This window comes from Pteropus vampyrus, unplaced genomic scaffold, assembly GCF_000151845.1.
Source record: "Pteropus vampyrus isolate Shadow unplaced genomic scaffold, Pvam_2.0 Scaffold138, whole genome shotgun sequence".
In the NCBI taxonomy this organism is placed as follows: Eukaryota; Metazoa; Chordata; class Mammalia; order Chiroptera; family Pteropodidae; genus Pteropus; species Pteropus vampyrus.
The window spans coordinates 2,295,129-2,305,858 of NW_011888919.1; the positions used below are offsets into that span (position 1 = coordinate 2,295,129).

General features: G+C 38.6%; 1 protein-coding gene and 1 long non-coding RNA gene across 2 annotated transcripts in view; one reads left to right on the plus strand and one right to left on the minus strand.

The window, feature by feature from the left end:
- The window catches only part of ZNF283 (zinc finger protein 283), a 19,854-nt gene extending 17,950 nt beyond the window's left edge, over nucleotides 1-1,904 (minus strand). Inside the window, exons 1-2 of the mRNA XM_011368017.2 lie at nucleotides 1,786-1,904; nucleotides 1,091-1,156 (exon numbers count right to left, since the gene is read on the minus strand). The gene's annotated coding sequence lies outside the window, so the exon portion shown is untranslated. The remainder of the gene's footprint in view (nucleotides 1-1,090; nucleotides 1,157-1,785) is intronic.
- A 247-nt stretch (nucleotides 1,905-2,151) lies between these two features.
- LOC111744617 overlaps nucleotides 2,152-10,730 on the plus strand; it is a 21,392-nt gene continuing 12,813 nt past the window's right edge. Inside the window, exon 1 of the long non-coding RNA XR_002782234.1 lies at nucleotides 2,152-2,414. This is a non-coding gene — a long non-coding RNA (uncharacterized LOC111744617). The remainder of the gene's footprint in view (nucleotides 2,415-10,730) is intronic.

A 10,730-nucleotide genomic window follows, 5' to 3' on the forward strand; every position in this document is an offset into this window, starting at 1 on the left:
TGGAGCATCTGGTCACTTTTTTAAACTTGCAAGCACCCATCATTATCACCTTCATATGTCAATCTATAAAAAGTTGATGGGGAAAGTTCCAGAATCACCACGTAACAGCAACTTTTAATATTTACCGAGTCTGTATCGTGGGCAGGTACTGTTCTAAGGAGCTTTACATAGATTAACTCATCTCGCATCATTACAGCCCCGTAATGTACGTATTATTTTGTCTCATTTTTGTCGACGTGGCACTGAGAGCCTGCGTCATTTGTCTACAATCAGACAGCTACAAACAGGCAGAGTCAGGATTTGAATCCAGAGCCTTCTTTTAACCACAACACAATAGTGCCTTTAAGAAGCCACACAAAGTAGGACCTGAAACAACTCATGCCTAGCAATGTTACAGATTTCCACCTAAGTCTGAAAGTCTCTGCCCTTGTTGTGTGAACTGCAAAGCCCTGTGCTCAAAAGCTCAACCACATTCCTGCCTCCAAAGCCTCCCAACGCTGAAATTTATTAATTGAAAACATGGAGACCCTTGAAATCATGGAGACCCTCTTACCTTGCCTTGGTTTAAAAATCATGACTGTGGAGAAGATAAAATATAGTTTGTACACCATACTACCTAAATACTAATCTCCCCGAGTGATCACAGTCTAAAATAAAGCTCCAGCATTAATCTCTAGGTGGTGTCCTTCCTATACCACCAGAATACTTAGAAAGGGAGAATGCACCGGAGGATTTGAAAATCTGCCATATGAAAAGATGGCTATTAACAATGAGGAAAAGGACAATGGGGGCCACTGGGAAGAGGGATACATCAGCATGGCAGGTCATGCACCAGAAGGAAAGAAATTTCAGGCCAAAGAAAGCAAATATTCTCATGATCTAAAAACAGAAGTAATTAGGGAATTCAGTTAGCATTAATGTACTGGCTAGGTGGAAAGCCAGAGGAGAGAAGAAGGATTAGGGAGATCGTTTTATTAGCGATATAAATGTCTAACCAATGTACTGAATAATCAAAACTAATGAAATTTTTTTAAAAGTAAATATTTTTTTAAAAAGTAATCGTGTGAATAAAAAAGAAACACAAACTCACCTGAATCTCGATTTCTAAATATGCAACAATTCTTTCCTTCTCCCTCCTCAGGGTCCTTCTTTGAAACTGGACAGCAGTAGGGGGAAAGAGGAATCATTTCTTGGAGTACAGACAGACTTAACTAAAACAGGAAAAACAGAACCAAAACACCCCGAGGGCCACATGTGCCCTCATCCACACATAACCGATCAGAATTCAAAGGGAGGCTGGAAGCTATCTGAGTTGACAACAATTTCTGGGAACAGAGGTCTGGGAGCAGTCGCTCTGAAAAAAAAAAAAAAAAATGTAGCTGGCCCCTAGGGAGTTCCCAGAGGCGCCCCTTCTAGGAATCCTACCTCTGAGACCTTCCCATCACGTCTTCCCAGGAGCCCGCCACGAGGACACTTTCAGAGGTAAAATTCTCAACCCAGAACTAGACCTGTGCTTTCTTTCTCGAAACGCTCATCCTAGGGCTTAGTACAGTATGTTTCTTGCGGTCACTTAAATTTAGCAGGTCTTAAAAGAATCTAGAGGGAACTTGAAGCCCACAGCCAAGGCAAACCACACCTACAGATAGGGCCATGCACCCCGTCACCGAGACACACCCCGGCCCTGTCTCGCCGCCTGTCACACACCATCCTTCCCAGCTACTTGTGCACACACAAGTTTGAGCCCCCGGACACGACACGCCCCGTCCGCGACTCGGGCCTCCTCACCTCAAGCGTCTCCTGGTGTCACCCCCGCCCTCCCTGCCAGTTCCAGCCCCGCTCCGGTAAAGTCGGCTGGGCCCTCCCACCCTTGGGCCCTCCCACCCTCAACCGGCGCTGATTTCTTCCCGGGACGCGACCAACTCGCGGCGCAGAGTCCAAGAACCTTGTGCACACTGGGAAGGGACCCAGAGACCAAGGCTGGTTTGGGCCCAAAGGTTTATGGGAAAGGAGAGCCAGAAAATCCTGGGAGCCGGCGGTTCCCAGGGCTCCCCACAGGCAAAGTAGCCCAGCCCAGAAGAGACCTGTTCTCGGAGGCTTCTGGGAAATGTAGTCCAGAGCGGAAGAATCCCCGGAAACCCAGGCCTTCAGAATGATCCCAGCATGCAACTCGGGCACTCCTGTCAAAGGCACTTTTCCGAATCGCTCCTGGAGCTCTGGTCTTTGCTAGAGAGAGTAGCTCCCGGCTCGGCTGAGCCTAGCCGCTCACGTGCCTTTGGTGTGGCCGAGGACGAATTAAGAGGTTCTCAGCGAAGGCTAAGGAACGCATTCTGGAGTACAGAGCGGGCAAAGATGGGAATGGGGAATGACCAGGGACTTACGCCTCAGTAAGCGGCAAGGGGGGCAGGAAATCTCAGGTAAAGCACGTGGGAATGACCCTGAGCGGGACCACGAATTTACCTGGGTACGAGAGACTGGAGCACGGTCTGGCAGTTGAACAGATGAGTGTCTTGCTCTGAGTGACTTTGCGGGTCCCATTCGGTGTCTGGGAACCTGTGTGGAGTGCTTTATACTCATTGGATAGGTTCTGCCAGTGTGAATCTTTGTTTCCTTATGTGTAAGGTGATTTGTGTTAGATTATATGCCGCTGTTGGAAAGCAACAATAAGTGGTCATGAATGGACCATGGGGACTTGTGCAAAAAGTCTCTATAAGACAGAGACGTGAGGCCTGTAACATTGTGTATTTCTGTTAATACGTGTAACTGAAGATGACTTGATGACCCGTGAGTTTTTTTGGTAGGTTCTTCTTTTGTGTGCATACGATGGTGATTATGAAAGTGGATAACTGTCCAGCTGGAATTGAAAAACAGTGTAGTTATCTAGCATTGTATGTGTTCATTTGATTATTTGAATACCAACCACTATATGAGCCTGAGAAATTGTGACTGTGTGTTATGACAGTGAGGGACAATCCAGTTTCGTTACCTATAAAATAAGTGTTATTACATCTTCTTGGAGAATCAAATTTAAGATGCAGAAAAAGTTTTGCCACTTATCTGCCAAAAGATTCAAATATTTTATAATAAAACAAAGATGTTTTATGGGAAAGAATGCAAATCAGCATAACGTTTAAAAATAAAGTAACATCCAGCCTGAGGTAGGCTTCTAGTCTTCTGTGATGTTACTCGCACAGATAACTTTGAAAGCTCTAGATTAAGGAAATAACTTCTCATTTGCAGGGGCAGGTAGATTAGAGCAAAGCCTCAAATTAGGGAGTCAGATGCCCTAGGTTAAAGCTCAGGTAAAGCGAGGAATCTGTTTGAGATTACATAATTAGTCCATCAGAAAACAACTTGTCCTCTACCAAAAATGATCATTGCATTTCTTATATTCTAAATATTACAAAACCAGGCTTCCATTTCCTAGGCATGGCCTGATTTCTCTGTTGCAGTTGGCAATTTTGAATCTAAATATCTGTAGTTTCTTCTGACTTTGCTGACTTATTTTCCCAGTCTGAAATGGTAGATAAAAATAGATGAACAGTTAATGGATGCAGTATTAGGGAAGAAGATAACATTCCTTTTCTATTAGTTTCAGAAGAAAGTTCTAAATATTCGTGAAAAAGATAGGATTTTTTTTCTGACCTTTTGTTTCTCTTCCAAAAGTCTTTCTTTTGCTTCACCCTAACTGGCTTCATCACAGCTAAAAGTCATTAAAACACTTTCTCTGTCATAAAACTCAATGGCATTACTTTCACTAATATCACTGGAGTAACAGATCTGGAAATGAAACATGCCCATCAAAAGTAGGACAGATAATTAGTGTGGAGTACCTACCTATAAAGTGGGATGGTACACAGCAGTGAAAGCGACTGAATCTAACAACTATGAAAAAAGAGTCATAGAAATAGACAATATGATTCCATTCATAAAATTTTTAAACGAAGCAAAATAAATATTTTGTGTATACGTAGTACATAATGAAAAACAAGGACATGGTAAATAAAATTCAAGAATGTGGTAACTTCAAGAAGAAGGAAAGATGGAGAGATCTGTTTTCAAAAGGATTCAAAGTTATTTTGTGTAATCCATTTCTTAAGCCGGACTGTATTTACACAATTGTGTATTTTAAAAAAATGTTCCTCATCAGTTATAAACCTTTTACCTAAGAAATTTTAAAAAATTGAAAAGGAATTGAAAGCAACTCTGTGATTCTGTATACATATGATTGTGTGAATATAGAGTAAGTTGTGGTGTCTGTAAATCAGATTTTTAACCTTGTTCTACACAAGGGGTGTGGGAGCTTGCGAAGGTGTGTACAAAGGAGAAACTGATATGTAAACAATGTCAAAAAAGGTCTGTTAAAACTGTAAAATATGTTACATACATCTCAGTCATTTACACGTTTATGTATTAGAAGGTGATTCATACTAAGAATCATTATCGCAAAGTAGTAGGCTTATGGGTGTTTTCGCTTGATATTTTTGTATCCTGCTTGAATTTTTGACAGTCTATTTTGAATAAGTATAGCCACCCCTGCTTTCTTTTGATTACCATTTGTATGGTATCTCTGTTTCCATACTTTCACTTTCAGCCTATGTGTCTTTAAATCTAAAGTGAATCTCTTGTAGACAAAATATAGTTGGGTTGGATCTTGTTTGTTTTTTTTTTTAATTCATTCAGTCGCTCTGTCTTTTGATTGAGAAATTTAATCTATTTGTGTCTAAAGTAATAACTGACAGGGAAGGCGTTACTATTGTCATTTTGTTCACTGTTTTCTGTTTGTTGTCTAGCTTTTTTTGTCCCTCTTTTCCCCTCCTGCTGTCTTCCTTTGTGTTTCATTAATTTTTTTTTTTTTTAGCAGTGACATGCTTTGATTCCTTTATTTTCTTTTGAGCAATCTTCTATAGGTGTTTTCTTTGTGATTACCATGGGGCTTACATAAAACACAGTTATAACAATCTATATTAAGCTGATAACTTAACTACAATCATATACAAATACTCCACAAATACAATCATATACATATACTCCCACTAGTATGTCTCACACACATTTTATATTACTGACATCACAAATTACATCTTTTTATATTATGTGCCCGTTAACATTTTTATAGTTATTTTTTTATACTTCTGTCTTTTAACTTCTATTCGAGTTAAAAGTGATTTATGCACCACTGTTAACAAATATTACAGTATTCGATATTTGTCTATACATTAACTTTTCCAGTGAGCTTTATATTTTCATATGCTTTCATGTTGCTGTTTAACATCCTTCCATTTCAAACTTTAAGAACTTCTTTTGTAAGGCAAATCTAGTAATGATGAACTTCCTCAACTTTGTTTTTCTGGGGAAGTCTTTATTTCTCCATTTGTGAAGGATAGTTTTACCAGATAGGTTATTGTTGATTGGCAAATTTTTCTTTCAGCTTGTTGAATATATCAATATATCATCCCACTCCCTTCTGCCCTGCAAGGCATTTGCGGAGAGTCTTATGGGTGTTTCCTTGTACATGACAATATGCTTTTCTTTTGACTGCTTTCAAAATTCTCTTTGTCTTTGACTTTTGACAATTTGGTTATGTTATAATGTATCTCACTGTGGATTGCTTTGAATTCATCCTACTGAGAGTCTATAAGATTTCTTGCATCTTGATGCCCATTTCCTTTCCCAGATTTGGGAGGCTTTTAGCCATTATTTCTTTAAATGTGCTTTCTGCCCCTTCTGGGACTCCTAAATGTATATATTGGTCTACTTCGTGGTTTCCTGCAAGTGCCTTAGGCTTCCTTTACTCTTTTTCATATACCTCATTTTCTTTAGGATTGATTTCTGGACATTAATTTTGATCTTATATTTAGCCCATGCATCTATTTCTATTTGTGTATATCATAACTTTGTGTTGCGATCCATGCATTTGAAAAAACAACCACTATTCTCAGTCTTTAATGGACTGGCTTTGTTTAGGAGAAGATCCTCACCAGTTAGCTTGGTTAGAGATTCTAGGGACCTGTGAAAACTTTTGGGGGGATGTGTGGGAGGAAGCAACTTCTCTGGGCCTGCGTGTGCGATTTCTCAACTAGAAAGGTTTGCCAGTTTCTTTTACAGGAGCTCAGAATCTATTGCTCCCTCCCTCTGGTGTCTATCTTTGGTACTGCATGTTCTCTGGTCTACAGCAGCTAGCGGCCCCAACTCTTTGTTCTTAGCAGTCTCCAGGTATTCAAATTATGCTGACTCCATAAGTGTTCCAAATGAATTTAGACAGAAACCAGTCCCCCAGGCAGCCCTCCAAAAAGCCAGAATTTTGGATGCACACTCCACTCTTCTCTTTCCCCTCAAGGGAGAAGTTATGAGCCAGGGCATTCTCTCCTGGCACTAAGCTGTGCTGGCATGGGGGAAGGGCTGGCGTGAGTAAAGTGGAATTGCTCTTTTTACCCATTTTAATGTAGCTGTTTTCAGCTTTGTGCTTGTAACTTCTTAACTGGATTCTGAAATTCTCATAGGCATTTTGGTCCAGATGTCATTGTTAAATTAATGTTTCTGTATGGGAACGAGGGCTGGGACTTTCTATTCTGCCATCTTGCTGACATCCCTCTGTGCTCGCTTGAATTTTTAATAAGCTCCCATATATAAGGTCATAATAAAAGCAATAAGTGTTTTTTCATTGAGAAAAAAATTATTATAAATACTCAACTCATAGTTGAGTATAGAGTCCTTATCTAGATTGAGGTTCAATATTTTTGGTAAGACCATTTACTAGATGATATGTTATTCCACCAAGAGACACACACAGACTTATCTCTTTGTGAGAGTCTTCATTGTTGTTGATCGAATCTGACATCTATTGATTCATTAGGAGTTGAAAGTGGTGATATTAAATTTCCTTCATTCCTCTCACATTTACTAGTTTTACCTTTTCCATAAAAGGAAATATTCTCTCAACTTTTTGGTTAGGCACTAATGTAATTAATATAGGAAAGACAGAATAAATTCCTGATTCTTTCATTTTACCTGTCAGTCAACATATGAATCCATTTATTAACATCTTTTTTTTATTTTAAACTCATTTAATTGATGTTTTAATCCATTGCAGTTATGATCTTTATTGGTACTCAAATTACCCTGCCTTGAGAGTGAGATCCTCTCTAAGGTGATTCCTGAATTTTGTTTCATTTTGGTTGTTTTGCATGATACAAATTATGTTTTATATCGCTTGGTTTTGCAAGACATTCCAGGGTTATCTTTTAAATTTCTTGCCACAAATCTAGATTCAGTCATATCTTAAAGTTCCTTTTAATGAAAAGTAGTATGTAAAGCCCACTGTCTGAGTGATAGGGGTACTTATTGTTATTGGATTGGTGTTTTCAGTGAACAGTGAAATATTTTTAATTAAGTGCTCTTTATTGCTCTTGTATGCTGCTACATTGCTGAATTTGTTTATTAGATCTAATAGTTTTTTGGAAGATTCCTTAAGATTTTCTGTATATGTGGTTATGTCATCCACAGAGATAGTCTACTTTTTCTTTTTCAATTTAGATGGTTTCTATTTCTATTTTCTATTTCGTTTATTTCTGCTTTAATCTTTAGTATTTCCTTCCTCCTGCTTGCTTTGGCTTCAGTTTCCTCTTTTTCCATTTTCTTAAAGTGGAAGTTTAGGTTATTGATTCATGCTCCTTTTTTAAATGTAGGCATTTATAGCTACAAATTTCTCCATAAGCATTGCTTTAGCTATATCCCATAACTTTTGGCATGTTGTGTTTTTGTTTTCATTTATCTTAAAGTACTTTCTAATTTCTTTTGTCATTTATTTTGTGCCCCATTGGTTATATGAGTGTGTTTAATTTCTATATATGTGTGAGTTTCCTAAATTTCCTACTATTACCTATTTCTGATTTTATCCCATTGTAATCAAAGAATATTATACTATTTCAGTCCTTTAAAATTTATTGAAACTCATTTCATTGCCTAACTTATGGTGTATGCTTGAGAATTTTCCATGTGCAATGTTAAACAATTGCTAATGACTATTTCCAACAACACCCCTGAGAAAAGGCTGTTTTACACTGGGCGAGCTCTGAGTCTGGTCAAATAAAGACAGCCTGTGAGTGGGATCTTACAGAGAATCACCAGTCAGGTCAAATAACAACGAATTTTCTGGGAATGGGCTTTTAAGGAGCTCCAACCCCACTATGCCCCCTCTACTGGCTGCCAGATTGAGATTGTGGACTGTTAGTTTTCAAGGCCAGTGTGGGGCTTGGGACGGAAAGAATCAGAAAAGGAATGTGAAAATGCCACAAAACTGATTGTTCTTACCAAGATTCTGCTCTTTTTCTTGAATAAATACTCCTCAGGTTGCTGAAAGCATTTAGTTTCCAGAGCTCTGAAAAAAAAAAATTGATTCTGTTACTTTTGCTAGTGTTCTCACCACTTTTACAAAGGAAAAGATGTTTGGAGGTCCTTACTCCGCTACCTTCATTGATGTTCCTCTAAGTGTATCCTCAAGTTCAGTGCCTACTGGTCATTAGCTGATCCATATGAAAGAAAGAAGTGATGTTCCATTAAGGTTATTATATTGGCCCTGCCATTTCATTAGGATAATGCCAAGTATCAATAGAAGTAAACCTTTTTTTCTTGAGTTGGGCAGTTTCTGCAGAGGGGAAAGCCCATATTGGCTGCATTGGAAGGCAATATTCAAAGAGAAAATGACAAGTGCACTTAAGAAATTAAATCATAAGACTGAAATCTCAGATTGAAAAATTACCAGGGTAAGTTTCAGATGAATCTACAGTGAGACTCACAATCATTGAGTACTGAGTGCTTTAAAACTGTTGAATGAGCGAGAGCTGTTTGTAAAGGGCTATCTGAAAATTTTCTTTTTACCACAACTGACAAGGTAAATTCTGAAGATTGGAGCATTACAGCTGACGAGCACGAAGGGCTGAAAGCTGGAAAACAAGCACTGATGTTCACCAGTCGCCTGCTTAGGTTGACAAAGCAAGTCATGTTAAGTGATAAGATGGAGGAGAGAGAATAAAAGGAAACAAATGAGCTCACCAGAAGCAGGACAGTGTGAGTGGCAGTGGTCTCTGGGAAGGCTCTTGAGAGAGAGACTGGTGTGGTGAATATATTGGACTCTCTGCTTATGTCTTTGCAGGAAGATCACCGTGGAGCCACTGGCCCAACCCATGAGTCCCAAACACAAAAGATCAAGGAAGGAAAACAGGAGTGCATAGAGTGAGGTCTCAAATGAATCAGATCCTTTTGCAGAACTCAATCCAAAATCCCTTTCTGTAATGTTTAGAGTATTTCCTGAATGAGTCACTTGCATTGGCACAACGATATTTATCAGGAGATGAAGAATCCAACAGAGGGAACAGGAGGGTTGAACAAATTTAGGAGCTTTAACTTTGAGTTCTGCCCACCTGGAATACTAGGGCTGATTGTGATAGCCTGGAAGATACTCAAGAGGCAGAGGGAGCAGAGAGAACCCCTCACCCCAACCCCGGGCCACTCTTTGAGTATAAAAGCTAACCTTACACTTGACTTCTCCCAGGAAATGTTTAAAACCAAAAGTATCCAGTGTCTGAGGGATTCCCCTGGAGAAAAGGACCAGGGAATTGGCTATAGCCAATTGGTTGAACATTATATCTGTGGGTTTCTGAGTATGCTTAGTGAAAAAAGTCCATATATAAAGACAAATGAGTAAGAAATTTCCCAAGAGCCCTACTCCAGTCTGGAAAAGGAAGAGACTCCCCATTACTGACTCACCAGAAGCCATAATGTTAACGACGAGTTTATTTTATTCGAAGCCAGATGATCTAGAGAGAGAGAGAACGTCTATTATTTTCCTTAGTGTGGCAAATGCAAAGTAACAAATTTTACCTTTTTCATATTTGCAAAATGCTATTATTAGATATACAAATACTGATTCGAACTACTTTGGTAGAGCAAATTAGTTCTCTTCCAAGTTGCATATGATTTGCTAGCATTTTGTTTAGGGTGTGTGGATGCAGATTTATGGGTAACATTTTTCTACAGATAAAGTATACGATGGCAGAAAATGGGCAGTTTATGGCCCCAATATTTTTCTCCTTTTTCCCCACTCTGTAGTTGAAATTTTAGATTATATGCCAACTTTTCAACAACCTGGAGATTCTGTTTCTCTTTAAAAGTTAGAAATGCTACTCCAATAAACTTAATTAAAATTTTAAATGAATGAATGAATGAATGAATGAATGTTAGAAATGCTATGGCCCTGGCCAGTGTTTCATGATAAATAGTTGATGCAGCTAGGTAATATCAACTCTGTTGACTAGGCAGACACCCTCTAACTCATCAAAGTCTCCACAAAACCATTAATGGCTTCAACCTGTAGGATTCTGAACATGACAACTGCCTTTTTTGTACATAAAAAGAAAGCTCTAGGAAATAGAAGGAGACAAGATGGAGTTTAACAGATTACTAGCTGAAAATGTCACTCAGTTCACAAAAATAAAATATAGAGAATTTAAATAACATTATCAGCCTGCCTAATTTAATAGATTTGAGGGAATAATTAGAAACCGTGAAAACCCATTTTGAAAACCATTTTGAAAACCAGTTTGAAAAACATGCATTTTGCCCAATTTTATTTAAGAATGTAGAAGGAAGATTGCACTGAAGATAAAAGAATAATGAAATAGAAATAAAAGCAACTCTATACTTGATTTAAAATATAAAACATATAAAGGAGA